This window comes from Bombus pyrosoma, linkage group LG14 (assembly GCF_014825855.1).
Source record: "Bombus pyrosoma isolate SC7728 linkage group LG14, ASM1482585v1, whole genome shotgun sequence".
Lineage (NCBI taxonomy): Eukaryota > Metazoa > Arthropoda > Insecta > Hymenoptera > Apidae > Bombus > Bombus pyrosoma.
The window spans coordinates 9489065-9508120 of NC_057783.1; the positions used below are offsets into that span (position 1 = coordinate 9489065).

Here is a 19056-nt window from a genome sequence, read left to right on the forward strand (position 1 = left end):
CTAGCGACATGTAAAAATTTGGGAGAAAGTATTCGCCGACAGCTTAAGTAGCTTAATTTGGAAAGCACCTGCTCGGCAAGCGGAAAATTCTGGGTTCGAAGCCCCGGCTCACCAAGACCCGATCGGCTGAATATGTTTCATCTTATAGTGCAATAGTTTGTTCGCCATACTCGCCAAGTATTCGATCTTCACAAGCCGGTTTCGAACGTCAGGACGAGTACTTGCAAGTTTCGATAATCTGCTTATAACTACTTTGATACTCGAATGGATCGAACCCCTTGCAAGTAACAATCGAATCACAAGGGTCAGGAAGAAGCACACCAACGTCTCTGTTGAATTTCTTCTAACAAATTTAGGAAAATTATGAGCGACGAACAAGGCTTCCTACAAATTCTATTGCAACGTTTGCATTTGTATTGCCCGCCGGCAATTTCATCCGCACAGTATTTCAGTTCATGTTTATTACCTTCTATTTGAACACTCTTTAGGAGTTGAATGTCGACAAACGCGAAACGCGTGTTTGTTTATTTTTAATGAGAAGTTTATATGAGGAGTTTCGAATGGCTTTAGAGGACATTCTATAAAAATGTTTTACCCCCTTTCATCCTTTTACTGTTCGGTTCCTTATTTCCAAAAATCCTTTCTTATTCCACGTTTATGTCATAAAAGAAGTATACTGTCCAAATTTGACGTTTCTAGGTACAGCGGCTTGGGTTTGGCATTGATGATAAGATCAATTATTTTTGCATTATATTATCAGTTATAGTCTGCTTAACTTTATTACTTGGAATATCTCGTTCGTTCCTGATAATATTAAAAAGTATTTCAGATACAAGTTGAGCGATTTCGAGAGAGACATGACGCTACATGATTATTTTTCCGTAGGTGAAGACACAGAAGGCGTATAAAAGTCATTAATATTGTTCTTAATGGAATCATGTATTTCTTAATTCGATCCAACTGGATATTGTCCACAAAAAAATGTTAACTTACTTATGATTAATTAAAATTAATTAAAAGATATTAGCAGATATTTTAGCAAATATGTTAACTTCAATTTTGCAAAACTTAATGTATGAAAAACAAGGAAAGATGCGAAGCGGTATTCTATGCTTATAAAGTTAAATAGGCTACCCCGTATATATAGATAGATGATAGCCGAGGAAAATGATTTTAAGGGAATGGAGAATTTCTAGCAAGAATTTCGTAAAGTTTTGCATGTATTCGAAGAGTGTTTGATTTTCATTGGGAACACTTTTTTTAATAGTATTTTTCAAAGTACTCGTAAAGAGTTTGAATCTGTCGCGCTTAGGTTCGAGTCTACTTGAAAATGTTGCTTCTTTTCTCCGGGACATTTACGGAGATTTTTCCGAAACATTCGGTCGATGAACGTTCGAACCTACTTTAGCTCATCACAGGTTTGTACGCGCACACTATGTCTCTGTGTGTTGGTGCACTCGTCTCACAGCTACTTCCTTTACCTATATATCTGATTACATACGCGTTCTCTCTACTGCGGGAATGTTTCGAAAATGTCGCGGTTTACGAAGCGACTCTCTTCTTCCTTTGTCCCGAATCTCGAATTTTTCCATCAAGTACGGATCGAATGGTCTTTGAGCCATTTGCGGATGAAACGTTGGTTTTTATCGATAAAAAATATATAAATCGTCCCGTGTAGGTTTACACAAATGATATTTTTCTCTCGGAAAAACCGCCAACGAGAAAACATTTAAAAACTGATGGATTTCTAGAAAAAACGAAAATAGAACAGAGAACGTAATACGAGAAACAAATAGCCCGTTCATATTTTGTATGGTTATAAATTTGAGGGATTTTTATAGAAAAAATTTGATGGCTCGCTTCCGTTGATTCTCGCATTGAAGAAATAATTACAGAATTTTAAACAGACGAATTTGAAATATTTGTATTTGCCAATCTTCAGTGACGAAATTAATACGAACTTTTTTGTTTTGCTTTTGGAAAATAATGTCGGTAGTAATAAAATTCCAATTGGAAATGTTCCCAAAGTGATGTGATAAACGTAACAATCCACGGACACGAGATAGCTTGTTATGTAAAAGAATAACAATGTAGGTTAAAACTTTGTTATATTCAACCAATGTTATTGTAGTTTCTTACCGATATAGTATTTTAAAATCATGTCATGTTGATGGTTACTAAATGCTATTATCGAGTTTCATGTATGGTAGAACTTAATACCATGAATGTTAACAAACAGCAGTAAAACTTTCGAAAGCATACAAGTTATTAGTCAAGATGCAGCTGCGTATGTTGCTTAATACCAATTTCACCCGAGAACTTTCTTGTTTCAGTTTGTCAGCTTCATATACGTTGTGTGCAACCGAAAATCGCAAGACTCATATCTAAACAATAATTTAATATTTTCAACTAATTATTTAGTGCATTAGACATATGTTATGTACATGTTGTTTGTAAATGTTAGGTTTGCAACATATACAATGTCCGATTTTTGTATACTTCACATTGCCCTAAAAAAGTTGTTTGTACGTAAAAAGTAAATAATCCAAATTATGTGCGAGAAAGAGAATTCTGTTTTAAAGCGATATATAAAATAATCTACAGAGATTGAAATATTTGTTGGAAACCATTTCATCTTTATACTGTGAATCTCGCTTTCATTCTCTTTGTGATATCAATTGTCTTTTTAACGTTTTGACGGCCACACGTTTCGGCGCAGATCATACGAACCTTTCACTCAGTCTATTATTGTATAATTATAATACACTTTTCGAGAAAATCACATTAAATTCATCGTTATTATTGAATCTTTATCACACTATCTTAATGTATCTCTATTTTATAGACTTATTCACTATATGGATTTATTTATTTATTTCCTTATTATCCCATGTAGTTGCACAAATCGGGATTATAGTCATTTTCTGATCGTTCACTTTCTCTGGTTCATGAGATTTACAAATTGTCGATTTTCTCAGTGCATTTGTAAATCGGTTCACTTCAACAGAACATTATCAAATACAAAAATCATTTGTTTACGCGTAAGTGCTGATTGAATTAAAAGAAAGGGGCTGAAATTACGTAAACGTGATGTACAAAAAGTGCTGTACAAAAATATGTCTGTTTTGATGCAGATACAATACGTTATGTAGACGAATTAAAATCTCACTTGTCTGCCAAGGAGGAATAAGCTAAGAATCTTAAAATATTTTTAAATTAAGCAAAATAAGAATATATTTATGCTACTACACAAGAGAAAGAAAGAGAAGAACGTATAATTAAAAAACAAGACGAGAAGTTATTTGAAAAACAAGAAATAATAGACGACTTATTAACGGCATATTAACATGCACTTAACAGAAGAAACAAAAGCAGTTAATATGCTGGAAGAAGAATTAGAAAATTGAGAAGAAGCTACGCTGTATTATGAGAACAAAGTATAAAATATGCAAGAGCAAATAAATAGATTGGAGAATGAAAAATTGTTGTTATTAGATGAATTTGAATTATTTAAAAGGACAGTTGATACTACAAAGAAACAAGATTCTATTAAGATGCCATCTGCGGTGGTTCCGACGTCGATTAAATTGATGTCTACTATCCTGCTGGTGATGTTGAAGAGGTATAACGCAGAAAATGAAGCACGCCATTTCCGCACGAGACTGTTCTTTCCGACTGCTGAGAGGTTAAACGATTCTCACTACACGACTGCTTGGAGAAGAGGTTCGTCACTCAAAAGCTCGCACGAGACTGACCTTCTTAAATTCGATCTAGCAAGGCCCAAAACGAAAGTGCCGAAAAAATATGCGTGTTGATCGGTTTTCGCCGAATGCAAGCAAATGGCCAATCAGCAGGTGCGCTCGAAACGCGCAGACCCTTGATGGGAAGAGATCTTGGAAGCGAATACTTTGAATTTAATTAGACAAGGGTCACGGAAATTCTTTCGGATGGTCCTCGATCGATCGGATCGTTGGAATTACCTATATTACCCTTCGGAAATCACCGCGTTAATGACACACCCGGCCATTGAGACCACAATGGACATGGAAAATCAAATTACAGTTAGAATCGCTGAAGGGAATGGTTCTAAGCGAGTCAAATCTTGACTCAACCGTAGCCTATTGACTGTGAATGAGTGCGTCATAAAATTAACGATAAAATTATCAACCGAAAACGTTCGCGTCTTCGTCCCTCCGGACGAAATACTTTGTTACTTTTAGATTTTGAACCGTCACGATATCTATTAGGCGACACAGTCGTGGTTCTTTGGGTTTCTATCTCTCTTATTTTTAATAACTTACTTAAAATGCACTGAAGATCAGAAAATACACTAATACACTACAGATTATAAAATACGCAAAGACTAAAAAATACACAAATGAATCGAAGTGTCGTCTGAGATCTGAGTTAATTGACCAATCGGAACATCGAATGAAAGCAGTGCGGGAAAGGATCGTGGTGTGACGCCTAGACGCATTAACACCTGGATCTGAAACGCACGAAGGGTGCAGAGTTGTGCAAGGGGTGACGGCGAAACGTGTCTGGGCGCAAGCAGATCCTCACGAGGGATAACTGCAGAGAAAAGGGTGGAGAGTGGAGACCGCGCACGCCTCGTCAGCGTCTCCAACCTTTCGGCCTTTCATTAACTCAAACAGCCCGGCTCCTTCGTCCGTAGAGCGGCTAAATGTAACCGTAGTCCCGGGCTGGATTGCATTCTGGAAGGTTGCCGGCTACGGCATCCGGTGAAACTAGCCGTTTCTTTCCGCTTGGCTTTCTCCTTTTGTCCGGCTGAAAATTAACGAGTAGTCAGGCAATCACGAGTTCACACCGCCGACTGCTTTGCGCAGTTGGTCGCTGCCTGACAGCGATAGAAAATAGGTTCACCAGTTAGTAACAGTCCGAATGGCGGAAACAAAAAGTAAATAAAAGATAAAGCAATATATTCAGCGATTTTATGAGAGCGGATGTTGGATATGTTTCTTCTGTAAAAGATGGTCCAGGTACGCTCATTGATTTAGTCGAGGGCCGTGTACTCGCTCGCTATTAAATGGTTTAGGGTATAGAAAGTGTTTGAAATGAGACATATAAATTGGTCTTTCCTACTCAAAATATCCTCGATATTTTATCCAAATAACCAGCTAGTTTTCTCCTAACAAGTTTTGTTCTTTCGAAAGTACATGGAATCGAGTAGCGATTGAGAATCATGAGGCGTCGAGTTCAGCCACACGTAACTGTATTTTACCGGAATAAGACGAAAGAAGGAAGAAAGCGGAGGTTAAGAGCATATTTACTGTATTGGTATTGGTATCGTAAGTTTGATATTTGAAATACCAAATGGGGAATAAGTGTGATAATAATTCGCGTCTGCAAAATTTCCCCCTTGTTCACTACGTATACTAGTTTTATTGATATCAAACTGAGATACAAGATCAAAAGTACTAAACTCTTGGTGAATATCGTACATTTGTAACTACTCGTGATTTTAGTTTAGAGAAAAGTTATTGAAAATTGCAGAAATTAAGAAGCCTTTTTCTATCGAGGTTTATATAATCTATAAGTATAGATAGATGACTGAAATATTTCGAAAAATTACATAGATACAATAAATGATATTTTATTTCATTGACTAAAAGAACGTCCATTTGAACGATTATTTCGATAACGTTCGATGCTGCTTTCCAATAGAATGCACAGTAACGATGGCAAAAAATTATCTGACGCAAAGGAGCTGTGTAAAGAGGAGTTATCGTGGCGACAGAAGGGGAGAGGATGAAAACGCAAGGAGAAAAAGAATTTTATCCCTCTCGGCGTGCTTTTCTCGTCTAACCCCATTCACAGCTTCGTACGATGCGATTTTGGGGTCCTGTATTGTGGAAACTTTTTGCCCGCAAACAAGGATAAGTACTTCCACTCATTTCACGTGCCAGTCGTTGTTCCTTTAGACGATAGTCGACTCGAAATACGAGATCGGCTCTACAAGATTACTTCCAGCGAAAATGTTTGCACGTTCTATATTATTCGTCATTCTCGTTACTAATTTCTGCCTATAACGACAATTCGTTTGTCGACTTAAACAAATATCGTATCTAGTGTAGATCGATAATGAAACCGACTGATATTGTTAGTTTACTCGATCACGAGCGTGCAATTTCGAAATTTGATATTTTATCGAGATTCGTATTTGTATTGAAGACTATTTGTAAATGATCGTTGTATAACGAGACACTTATCACCGAATTTATGAGTTTGTTACACACACGTAACCTAATTAAAGTTCCTGCGGCCGTGTCGTAGCATGAAAATACGCTCATAATGTGCTGAGTCACGTAGTCAATACTTGCATCTGGATTCAGTGTTTGGTGCATCGTGGCAAATGGCTTCACGTCCTCCTTTTCCAGCCTATATCACTCAGGTAAGCAGAATTTTTTCGCTGAGAATTTCGTTTGATAGGTACTCCACAAATAATCTCTCCCAACTAGCGCTTTAATTTCCATTGATCATCGATACGATATCCGTGTAATAAAAATTCCGCAGTCCTCTGTCCAAACGAATACAATTGAGTACTGGAAATAAATAAGGTTTCAAGTTCTAAAAGATTAATCTTTCGAGTAGAACAATTTTCCGTTTAACAAAATGTTATTTACTGACAAAATATATCGAAACTTATTTATTGCATATATCACACTGTACTTTACATAATTTTACAATGTTACAGTTATATTATACATAACTGTAGATACTTGTAACAATAAATTTACGCAAACAAAAGATAATCAGTAAATGCTATATAACATCTTAAAGAAATCTTATATATTAATTATATCTAAAAATAGATACATCTGCTTTGTCTTCCGCGACTCACGCAATTAACCGTTGTCCTTTCGACTTCTTTAGTCGGAACTGCTTTTGTGTAGAATCCATCGTTGCCAGCAATATTTCGTTTTAACAGTATTCCCCTGCTGTTTTTAAGTAGCGCAGTCCAATTTCTTTAATATCTGCAGGCAGAGTGCACGAGTTCGAAACTTTCCACGCTAGAAAACTACGTGAAAAAAGAATCAGCCCAGATTTCGCTGACTGTGCGGTGTCTTCCCCTCTTAACCAATTCCGCTTGCTTCGGCGATTTTTTATCATCATGGCTTTCGCATTCATGTAGTCCGGATCATCAATGATCGTGCAACAGCTCGATATGTTAATTAAGTTTGCACGCTAGGAGGATTTCTTAAACGTAGCAAAAGTAAATATGTATGCAATATATTTATATCAACTTTGGAAATTAAAGAAGATATGTAGCGACACATGAGTCAGAGGACGATGCGAATCGAGAGCGACTCATTTTGTTGTTCTGTCTTGGGACATTGACATCGTCTTGACGTACCAAACGTAATAATAAACAAATTCCGAACAGAACAATGTAGCCGCTACGCGCAACCGTTAATCGCAGTCTAATTTCCACTTTCCGGTACTCCCCCGACCAGTATAAATAAACGAACACGATTACGTTAAGACAAGGAGTTAGTCAGTAGTCAATCACGAATCAGTAATCAGTTATCAGTTAGTTATTATCGAGCGTTCTTATAACGAGTTAGTATCGAACAATCTTATAGCGATTAATGTCGAGCGAACGTACGCATACGCATATCGAGCAACACTTAGTGAACGACGACTAACTCTGTAGTACAAACAGTTTTAAATATATTGACTACACTAAGTATCAATTCGTCTCATCACTATACACCAACACGTATAATCGTCCTCCATAGATATTTCGATTAGATGTATATATATATTTTTGTATGTATATTCACTGATTTTTTCGAAACAGTTTCACCAATCGCAATGATTGTTTTTGCATCTGCAGGACATCTCTGTGTTTTTTCGTAAACTGTTGTTTATTGCAAAAATCTAATTCTTACGTATATTCGTCTATTGGTCTGCGCTGGACTAAGTTGCGTCGGGATGAAAACTTTTACATCTTGTAGGGATAGTCCATCGACAGGACCCGTTCACAAAATGTCGTCAATTTCTTCGTTCTTAACTACAGTCGTTGCAAATAACTCGTTATTGATCGATTTCATTTCATCGCGTCTGATCGTTCCACCGGAAAACTTGTCGCTGTAAGCGATGGAATTGGACAGTTTCTTTACAAAATTGTCTCTGAAAGCGTACTTCGTCCGTTTTTCTACGTAGGTTCATCGCTCAAAGCTGATTTAACCCGTGTCTTTTATTACTGACTCCTCGTTTCGAGTATACTTGAGTCGTATCTTTGCACACTGAAGAAGTCCTCATCGTAATCTTTGAATTTCTGCAAGTGCTCTTCCGTCATGCGGTTTATTCGGAACTTTATTGGTGCTAGAGCAGATATGGCTACAGCGTCTACATTGTTCACGCAACTAAGAACGACGTAAACCTCTAAAATTCTTTTCGCCAAGATCAATCACAATCCTATTTATTATAGTTCCTTGCAGTTTACATATAGTTACTGTCCAACCTACGGATAGGGGATGATATTCGTCGTTCAACGTCTCCAGAATCTTTGGTCATCTGAAGTGTTGCTACTGCTGAAGATATCGAAACGTAACCGTCGATATCTTTGAATCTACTTTCGATGGATTCGTTGTCAAATTTTACAAGCACCGAGTCTGGAAATTCCCCATCTACCAGCTGAAGTACTTCGAAGTACTGGCCATGTAAATTTCTTTACGATTCCCATTGCTCTGTATGTCAAACCATCAGAAATTGATATGTTTCGTTTGCGATATAACTCGTGATCAATCGAAGAGTACTCGATTCGAATCCCGAAAGGCCTGATCGATTTTTCTGCCGGTGCAACTTAGTCGTAGTTGCGTCTGCTTATTTCAGCGCAGTCTCCGATGGTTCGGAGCCCATCCTAAACTGCAGGTCCTACATGTTGTCCAACTATACCAAAAGCTATTGTTGCACACCTCGCCAGTACGCTCCAAGGCGTTCATGTGCCTTGGAATACTAGAGCCCGTGTAACGCGAGTGCCGCAATAATACGCGTGTTGTAGTGTACAAGCCAAAGTAGTTGCTAATGACTTCGTAGTTGATGCGACTTTAAATAAATGACACAAAAAAGGATAACTCGTGATCGCTCAACTAACGTTATCGAACGCAACAATCCCCCATACTCCTGCGTGTGCTGCATACGAATCAGCAGTCTGGTCGAGTGCTAAATAAATAAAATACAAAAAAAAAAAAAAAAAAAATAGAAATTTCATACTTGTAATATTTCATACTTTTTCAAGGAAAGCATATTTTCTATTCAATTTCTCTTACACGTGCAATCGCCGTTCGGCTTTAGTTTCCAAGATATATGAAAATATTTTTCAGGGCTTGGGGTAGGTTCAAATTAGGTTTACGTTAGATAATGAATAAAAAGATAACTATATAATTTATATGAGATTTTATAGTACGTTGTTATCAATATTAAATTGACATTAATATTAATTGAAAACATCTCGGCCATAATATTAAAGAATATATCAAAATCAATTACTGAATTTGGTGATGTTTCCATTGCACACGATAACGGAAGCCTCGAACAGTGTTAAGTGCAGCAGTCTTCGATGTATGCGATGTATATGGAAGAAAAAAGTACCAAGCCGTTATCTTTCCTGATGCAAAGATTACGCAATTTGTTAGACATCCAGAATCGCGTCAGCCTGATTTTGTACGATCCTCTACCTAATCCCCGGTCAATCCATGCAGCAGTCTGTGGTTCCGCGTGTGCGTTAAGCGTCGTCTTTATGAACTTGTTGCAGCAGTTAGGCGCGCGTTATATACGTGCCGGGGAATTTTCACCCTCTGGGATCGATCGTGATACGCGCGAAAAGCGATTCAATTAGACAGAAAATATCCGCGCATGTTCCGGTTGCCTAAGTATTCCAATGGAACTCGCAAATGCGCCCCGGCTTCGTTACCAGCAAATGCCAAGTAATTTCGCGTCTATACACATGCGAGAGCAATCGCGTATCGAGGCAAGTTCAACACAATTTCGCGGGAATCCGGGATTTTCCGTGGAATTTTGCGTGAAACTCAACCCACTGACCCTCTCGACTACTACGCGACTCCTATCCTATTGTTTGAAACACACAATAGTCCATCCTGTTGCAACGAATCTTTCAAGTTTCGTTCATTCGTAATTCGTCTTCGATTTATTTTGTAATCATCTTTCTCAAACTTCTGATCCGCATTCTAATTATGGAAGATACGTTGATTTTGTCTTTCCGATTGTACCAGTTGTATAATAGTTATTACTAAATTTTATAATAGTCATGTAGCAACAAAACGTACTATCAAAGATACGATAGAAAACCGAAGAACCACAGATATGTCGTATTATGTCTTGTATGCAAATTTGATGCAGAACTATAGATTACTAATTCTACTTGAAGTTTACAGAAGAATCACGCGAGGTGTTCGTCTTGACGTACCAAACATAGCGATAAACAAACTGCGGGCAAAACACTGTCGCCGTTACGTGCAACCGTCAACCGAAATTGAATTTAAACTTTCCGGTACTCTCCCGACCAGTATAGTTAAACGAACACGATCGTTAGGACAATCAATGAGTATCGAGCATTCTTGTAGCGAATTAGTATCAAGCGAACGTAAGCATTACCTTGTATGTGCATATCGAGCAATACTGAACGAACAAAGATTAACCCTGTACTGCGAAGAATTTTAAATACATTGACTACACCAAGTATCAACTCGTCTAGTAACTATATACACCAACACCTTTAATCGTCCTCCACGCATAATACATACAATAAAACAGTGTAAGTATTGTTACTACTCGTAATCTATGCAGATTAAAAAGTAATTTTTGAAATTTTTGTCTATCTGCTTGTTTCTTTGTTCGCGTTACGTAAAAGCTACTGAACAGATTTCGATGGGACTCTCTCTGTTGTACCCATAGCTTGGAGTTCGGCAAAGAAAATAGGATATGTTTCATCTCGATCCGTTTTGTGGAAGCTGAGAAATAGCCTGGCATTCGAGTTGTATGCGCTCCTATGTATGATAGAGGTCAAACAAGGATGCTTATCGCATCGAATGTTTGCTCTGAAATCGAATCTACCTATAATTTAATGTTTTCTACGAAAAATAACGGAAAATAACCTAATTAATCAAAAACATGGAGATATGTCATTCACAGAAATTGATCTACTTCAAACTATTAATAATCTACATGAACGAAGTCCTAGATGAAGCTATTCGTAGAATATCAAAGAGCAGTAAATAGCATTTTCTTTAGGATTTTTATATTTTCGCTCTGAATAGTCTGTTGTATACTCGGAATTTCTGAAGGGTTAATTAGAAATACATGTAACGCTAACAATTGCCGAAGTTCCTGACCAAGAGGAACATTGCAAACCTTCTGAGAAACCTAACAAATTACGTCAGTTCAGGTATCGTGCCAGCTTCACCAAGAGAAAGCGCGTAAACGGCACACGAAAGAGCAACGCTCAGGATGGCGTTGATCGAAAGATTAATCGACCAATTGACGTACATGTTGAACGTTTTTCAACAAAACCTCGGACAGTTCGAGTACACAGATACACTTTAGAGTCGCTGTGGCACTCAAATGGATTGAACAATCTTAGAAACATACTCAAACAGACCAAGCTAAACAGGTCAGTTGTATTCAGTTTCTATTGTTACTTTACTTCTTAGTTAAACTTACCTTTATTAAAGATTGTGTTATTTTAATGCAGTTTACCGCCTTTCAATCATCTCTATCGCAGTGAAGCGTCGCGTCATAGGGAATCACGTACAGCTTGCGATATCGACACGATCGAGACAAGCTTTTAGAAGCCTCGTTAGCTCGGTGCCTCTCTGCACCGCTCCATTCGCGAAGGCGTGAGCACAGATCGTCGTATATTATTTATAAAAATATGGAAATTGCGTCAAAGAAGATTGGGAAAGACCGCGATAAGAAAAGTTCCTGACAGTCCATATCGTTGCCGTAGCGTTTCGTGATCGTCATATTTTCCAGTTTAAATGAATACATTGGGCCAGCGGTATTCGATCACATTTATTGGTACGTAACAGTTATTGGATCTGTAAAGTCTCTCATGAGGAGGAGCGTCCATTGTTCAATTGTTGACGAAGTAACTCTTCGACGAACAAAGTGAGTCTATTTTACAGTAATTATTTCATTTATTTCGCTGCTTTACTTCGATTCGATACCGAGAATGCATGAAAACAATGCAACTGTCGGGGCTAAAATCTCGTTTTATCAATTTGCTAATTTTCTTTCTATAGCTTTTCGTATTATGTAACTTCCTACAATGTATTCGCTTGGTCATAATCTTCGTTATAATGATAAAAAGGAACCCCATAAATTACGTGTACGCAAGAGAGAGAAAGATTTAGTTCGCAGATATCGCCATGTAATTGACGTGCTTGCACGGATATAAGGTCGGACAAAGGATTGTTCTCGGGTCAGAAAGTTTTTTTTCTATTGCATCATTATTAACAGACAACAATTCGCAACGTTCGCTCGAAGGCTACTCCAATTATAGTCGAATACAACAGCCGAATTACTCTTCGTGTACTCTCGTACGTAACACGCTCCACATATCTTGAAAGAAGACAAAAGCATAACCCGTCAAAAAAGAAAAAAAAAAGAAACACTCGAAAATAGCAGGATTTTCAGCAGCCGCAACTTTGATTCTTCCCGCAAGATTTTCGTCATCGTATCGGAACAATTTTTTAATATCAACTTGACCTCAATTTATTTGCACGTAGCATCGCTTTTTAATTTCCTGGTCAGATAACAAAGAAAAGTGATATTATGAATTTAGTGGCGTAACGACGAGCCTGACAAGCTACACGCCGTATAAAAATTATTAATAAGATCCGCATCTCGTGGGACATCAATGATTCACGATTTTTGGTAAAAGTAAAACTTTCTTATGCAAAGATTAAGATATCTGAAATTCAGCTACTTTTCTCTAATTAAACGCGATAATGTGAAGGGAGCTCCTCCGTTGTGATTACAAATTTCTCGCCCACGTTTTCTTCTCCTCCGAGCACGAAACTTCCTTTAAACGTATAGTGGAGCCTCCCATATTCGAAAAAATAGACGGTTAAAGATATTCAGATGTTGGAATTTTCGATGATAGAACAATCGCTCTTATGTATTTATTCTGTATTTAGTGTCATAAATTCCACATATTGATATAGGGATCAAGAAAGTTTTTCGTTCGTTTTAATACTGAAAAATCTCAGATGATTATGATTGCTCGATTACATAAATATTTTAATACAATTAAGTCTGTAGAATTACATTCTTTTTATGTTTCAGACTAACGATGCCTTCGGCATCGAAGCAAGAGCAGAATTACTATATTTTTATTCAAAAGTTTTTGTTTAATATTCATATTTATGAACACGAAATTATTCGATACTTCCGAGATTCTTGAATCTGAGAAATTCGATTATTCGAATAGCGTGTTCCACGATTGGTTCGGATAATCCAGGCTCAATTCTGTTTACAGTGGCTCACGAGAATATTTGAACACTTACTACAGAGAACGTCTATGCACAAGTATATATTCTACATTATACACACATATTATATAAAACATTTTGAAATTTCATTAGCACAATAATGAGACACAACTATCATTATCATATTGGTAAAATTCGAAGCGAATCTCATTATACAATGCTAATGAGATTTCAAAATATTCCATAGAGAACACGTACATAATATATTCGCGAAAGAATAGTTTGAGTATTTTCGTGAGTCGTTGTATTTCTGAATATATCAGACGAATATGGAATTCATAATAGTTCGTCATCGTGAACGAGGAAGATTAAACACGGATGACGCAAAGACACGATGCCAGCTATTATCTGTGCAACACAGAACATGTATTCCGACGTAGAGGATATTATAGAAATTGCAGAAGACCCAAGACTGGTATCGATGTTTGCTGGATGCTTCAGCTGCTTCGCCGGTAGCAAAGATTAATCCTATATGAACGAATATTCGGTGTATCTTTGTTGATACAACGAGGATGTATGTCCGAGCATTGCGTGGAATTCTCGCTCACAAGCTTTCCATCATTTCCTCGGGAAATGTGCACCATCTGCATACACAGGTAACATTACGTTACGTTTTCAGAGCGTGCATTATATTCGTATTGCATGTCGTAGGATACTGAAGTTCTGGAACACAAGCTTAAAAGTTAGATTCTGTTTGCAAGAAAACTGGCAGAACACCGAATATTTAATACTTTATTTTTGCACACTTCGTATTTTATTTAGAAAAGATATTCTTTTCGAGGAATGAAAATCGTATCTGCGACCAGGGTAAACCTTATTTGAAGTAAAGATAAAAATTAACAATTTGAAATAATGACTTTCAGATCTGAATGATCGAATTTCATCGAGAATTATCTTGATGAAATTCAACATAGAGAATGTAGATATTTAACTTCATTTTGCATCGAAATCAAATAAATTATCTTTGAGTACCTTTCTGTCTTAATTGACGATATTAAATGAAATAACATTTGAGTTATAAACGGTATAAGTGAATTATTTTACAACCTAACGATATTCAGGATATTTCAATCTTTTAATTTTACCTGGAAGAATGCACATTATATCTTCGTTAAATATCATGTAAGTATTAATAAGTTCACTATTAAGGCGCAAATACATATACTATTTAAATAGCTCATAAGCAAAAAATTCCGTTTTCCAAAGTTTCTTCTTGCAGACCGAGTTTGTGATTCTCACGTTTGCTTACTCTGGAATATTCTGTTGGACTGCGATGTTTCCATCTACATCCTACGCTCATCCACGAATGTAGAATAGATTGTTTCAGGATGACGTTACAGGAATTTTATGTATTTCTCAGAAACAAGCTTGCGAATTGTAACATGTAAAAAAGCTGAGCACAGTCAACTCGAAAACATAATTAGACACTGCCACACCAAACGTAATAAGCAAGAGGACATAATACTCTTTCATAAATATATAATCGCAGCGGAAAATAAGCGACATAATTTTTCCAAATTTCTACTCGTATTATAAGTCTCTCCATGTTCACGAACTTGTCGTAACGCGTGGGTGAAAGTATCGTGTGCTCTACGCAATCGAAAGAGAAACTTCCGCTTCCTGAAGCGAGGTTCTCGTTATGTAGACGAGTCAATTACGCTCGTTTTTGCTCTTGACACTTCAGGGTTTCTTCGAGCGAGATCGACGTGCACGCACATCTGCTCGAACGATCGGGATGTTGGTTTCTAATTATTAATTTGCGTAATTACCGCACCGCATGACACCGAGCAATTGGTTTTTAATTGAAGCTCGATGACTACCCCCGTTTTAATGCAATTCTGATGTCGTGTTTTGGTGGCCGATGAAAATGGGAAGCATATAGACATATACTGAACTGACGTAGCCAGCCATTCGTGTTTTAATTGGTTTTTCTACGGAAATAATTTACGAGCGATAATTTGACGCATCTCGTTGTTTTGTATTTAATATGTTCCTTATTAATAATGATGGTAATTGCGTGTATTATTGTACAAGTATTATTTACATTATCATATTAGTTTACCTTCTCATTTTGTGTTGCAGAATCGCAGGAAGACAAATAACGTTTCGTTTAAATCCACGTTTCAGCGAACGCGAAATTCAACGTGAAAAATCAATTGTATCATTTTCTCTCACTTTTCCTGCCAACTTACACATACCGAGCAATATACTTGAAATACCGCTACGAAGATAGAAGGTTCTCCGGACTTTTTCCTGCCGATATGTACGCGTCAAACCGCGCTTCGACCGACTTGAAAAACTGGTGCTGATAATAACGAAACGAGTTTTGAGATAAAACGAGCGAGCAGTATTCAGTTCTGTGCCACGTTTGGCAGATCCACTCGACGATCCCCCTCCTTTTTTTACCTCTTTTTCCTCGTTTTTTCTCCTCACCCTATTCCTTTTTTTTCTCTTTTGCAGTGTCATGAATCTCAAAAAAAAGTTGAACTATGACTTTTTGTTAACGAGAAATACAGATACGCGATGATCGTTGCGAAGAAATCCCTCGCAAATGGCCCAGATGTGAAGCTGATAAAACGTCGGTGAAAAGCAAAAGCTGACGATCGGTTTCAACGTTTGAAAAATGTGTATCGATACGCAGAATGTTGGATTATTGATAACAAAAACAGACAGACAGTTTTACTACCAAGATCGACAATCAGACAGTTGTACGCTGTGTTTCGAAAGTATTTAAATATTTACCATACGTCACTTTTACTATCACATGTTCGCTGTGTCATACGAAGTACTTCGAAATTTCAATATAGCTGTAACGAGATAATTTTTATTAACGTTTCTAATATTTTCTCTAATATTTTAGGTGGACTGACTTTGTGAGATACCGTCCGTTGTGAGACATCTCCAATTCCAAATCCTCCCATTCAGTTTACATGTTGTATTGTTCAACAACAATCCGCGCGCGTTTAAAAAGCATCGATAGAACTCGTACGTATTATTCGACAATATGGAAAGATACTTGATTCGATACGATTCTCTGAAGTATACTACAGCAAGAGTATTTGGACGCACATAGGGGAAGGTCAGCTGCAGTTGTCGTGGTTGATAACTTCACGTATTCTGTGACTCTGGATTCTCTCCACTTTTCCGGCTGAAAAAAAGGAACTAGAACTTGTACGTTCCTTTTGTAACTTTTCAAGCGACTGACTTCTTTCTATTCCCTTTCATCCTTTGCTTCCTATCCCTATTTCCGTGAACGCTTCCGTGGACAATTGGCCCCGTATTCTTTTCACGAACAGTGACCATACGACTTACATTCGTGCCACGTTGAAAAAAATATCCAGTTCTGCAATTTTTAGGCTTGTAAACGCTGGATGAGCCGAGTAAGAATGTCTCGGTCGATGTAAATTTCCGCAGAGGAGCTAACACAGAGGAGTTCATTTCAGTTTTTTCGTATACCTTTAGCTTTTCAAGTCGGACTGATAAAACGTACGAGTACAATGGCTGACGAAAGTATTTCAACCTGCAAGCAAATTTAACTCAGACAAATAATTTTAGTGTCTTAAGAATATCTGCAGCCTATAATTGACACGAGAACTTCATAACAATTATTTCGTGTTTCCCTGGAATTTGAGAAACTTTTTAACAATTCAGCCCCGATCGAAATGTACCCAGAGGACACGGCACAGTTAAAACACACTGTTCACTGATTCGTATTGGGTAGTTATGAACTGTTTCTATTCAAGCGATCGAGCATCATGAGCTTGTAACTTCCAGTTTGCGTTAATGTTCATAGCGAGCTGTGATGCATGTCATTCATTCGACATCACTTTCACGAGCCATTCGATAAAACCGGACACGATAATTCTGGCACGGCAAGCATTTCATCGTGCTATCGGCGTTAATTTGTATGCCCGATAAGCGTGGAAATTGCAGCGACGTTTGAATGCTTGATTTTCGTTCGACCAAGGTGGTAGTTGTTTTCGACGAGTCACTCACATCAGTTGAATAGATTTTGCTCCTGCTTTCACGACTGTTCTTCATCGAAGTTTGGTACCCTTCCATTCAACTGGGCCATTAAGAGTTGGCTAATACCATGATTTAACTCAATGTCTTTTGTGCGACTCGTGGTTTTCAAGGAAACGCCCGCCAAGTCATTATTCTCGCGAGAATAAATTTTGTTTCAAGTTTCAGGTTATCGTTTATGAAAAATATAATATCCAATATAATTAAATCGTGGACGTACGTGTAAATTCATATATTTCTGAACGCAACCGAAGAAATAAAGTGGCTACGAAATCGAAAGCTGACTCGTTAATGAAAGCCGCTGTTCAGAGTTAATGGTGTGCTTGATAATTCTGTTGCCATAGAATTTCGACTGCATTCGACGATTTAGTACGCTGATCTCGGGACGATAACGCAAGAAGATCAAAGGGTAAAAGCTATACATATCTATAATAAATGGCATCATTAATGGAGCCCAGTCGCCATAAGATCAGCGCGAAATATCCCCATCATCTATAGTAGTCTCGCGTGTGCCGACCAGTTCACGCTCGGATATATCCGAAAATCGCAATTATTTTTTGTCAAGAATATTTTGAACGGGACCAGAGAAAATGACTAAAAAATGAAGCCATCGATACTGATTAAAATATTCATTACTGATTGTAGGAAATTCGGTAATGAATATTTCAATTTCAGAAAAATTCTCGCCTAACTCGACTAATGATAAGATTCGTTAAACCTCAGATAATTATCGCCGTTGATTATGGAACGTGATAGTTATCAACGTTGGTTACAGAACGTTATATTACCGTTAAATAATAACTATGCAACGATGAATAATATGTAGATAGCGAATTTTGTGTAAAGCGTTAGAAATAAGCCTCGTGAATCATTTTCTTGGGAAATATCGGAGATAACGAGGAAATTCTTGTTTGACGTCGCAGAGAGATAAAGGAAATGCAGCACCAGCCCCTTGAGGTGCGATCATATTACACATGTCACAATAAATAAATTCTAAAACATCAAAGAGCCTTATTGCCGTATCGAAGTATTTCCAAAAGCTTAAATAATTTATTTCACGTAATATTGGTGTGATAACTGTGCGATTAAATCGTTCACATAATTATAACGCTTCAAAAATAGCGTCGATAAATATTGTAAATTAAACGAACCTCTTATTATCGCCTTAGCTCCTATAAATATCTATATCCATTGAAATATCCATTTTGCGTGTTTCCATCATTAAACTAATTCCAAACGAAGGAGAATTGTCTAACGCCCATTAACTCCAAAAACGTTCGGGATGATAGATGTTATCGTGACAAGTAGCGTGCCATTCTGTAGTACCCTGGGAGACATCACTAACTGTTACTACTGTAAATGAAATATGCCAGACAAGCAGAACATTCCGCCATTCATTTGTTCGTCGAACAGAACAATAATAGCGAAGATATATTGCGCTGTAAGCGATACGTAATTCCTATGTTTATAATTCTACGTCTCTATAGAAATTTGT

At 37.4% G+C, this 19056-nt stretch overlaps 1 protein-coding gene and 1 long non-coding RNA gene across 13 annotated transcripts in view; both read left to right on the forward strand.

Moving 5' to 3' along the window:
* The window catches only part of LOC122574958 (zwei Ig domain protein zig-8-like), a 433576-nt gene that overhangs the window by 63754 nt on the left and 350766 nt on the right, over positions 1–19056 (forward strand). The gene's annotated exons all lie outside the window — the stretch shown is intronic.
* On the forward strand, positions 11789–19045 carry LOC122574961. 8 transcript variants are annotated; one of them, XR_006319269.1, is made up of 7 exons: positions 11789–12153; positions 13333–14134; positions 14190–14660; positions 14758–15547; positions 15621–16246; positions 16399–17255; positions 17332–19045. It is a non-coding gene; the product is annotated as an uncharacterized LOC122574961 (long non-coding RNA). The 8 variants fall into 8 exon arrangements; XR_006319271.1 differs by having other exon boundaries at positions 16399–17024; positions 17094–19045; XR_006319270.1 differs by having other exon boundaries at positions 16399–16709; positions 16895–19045.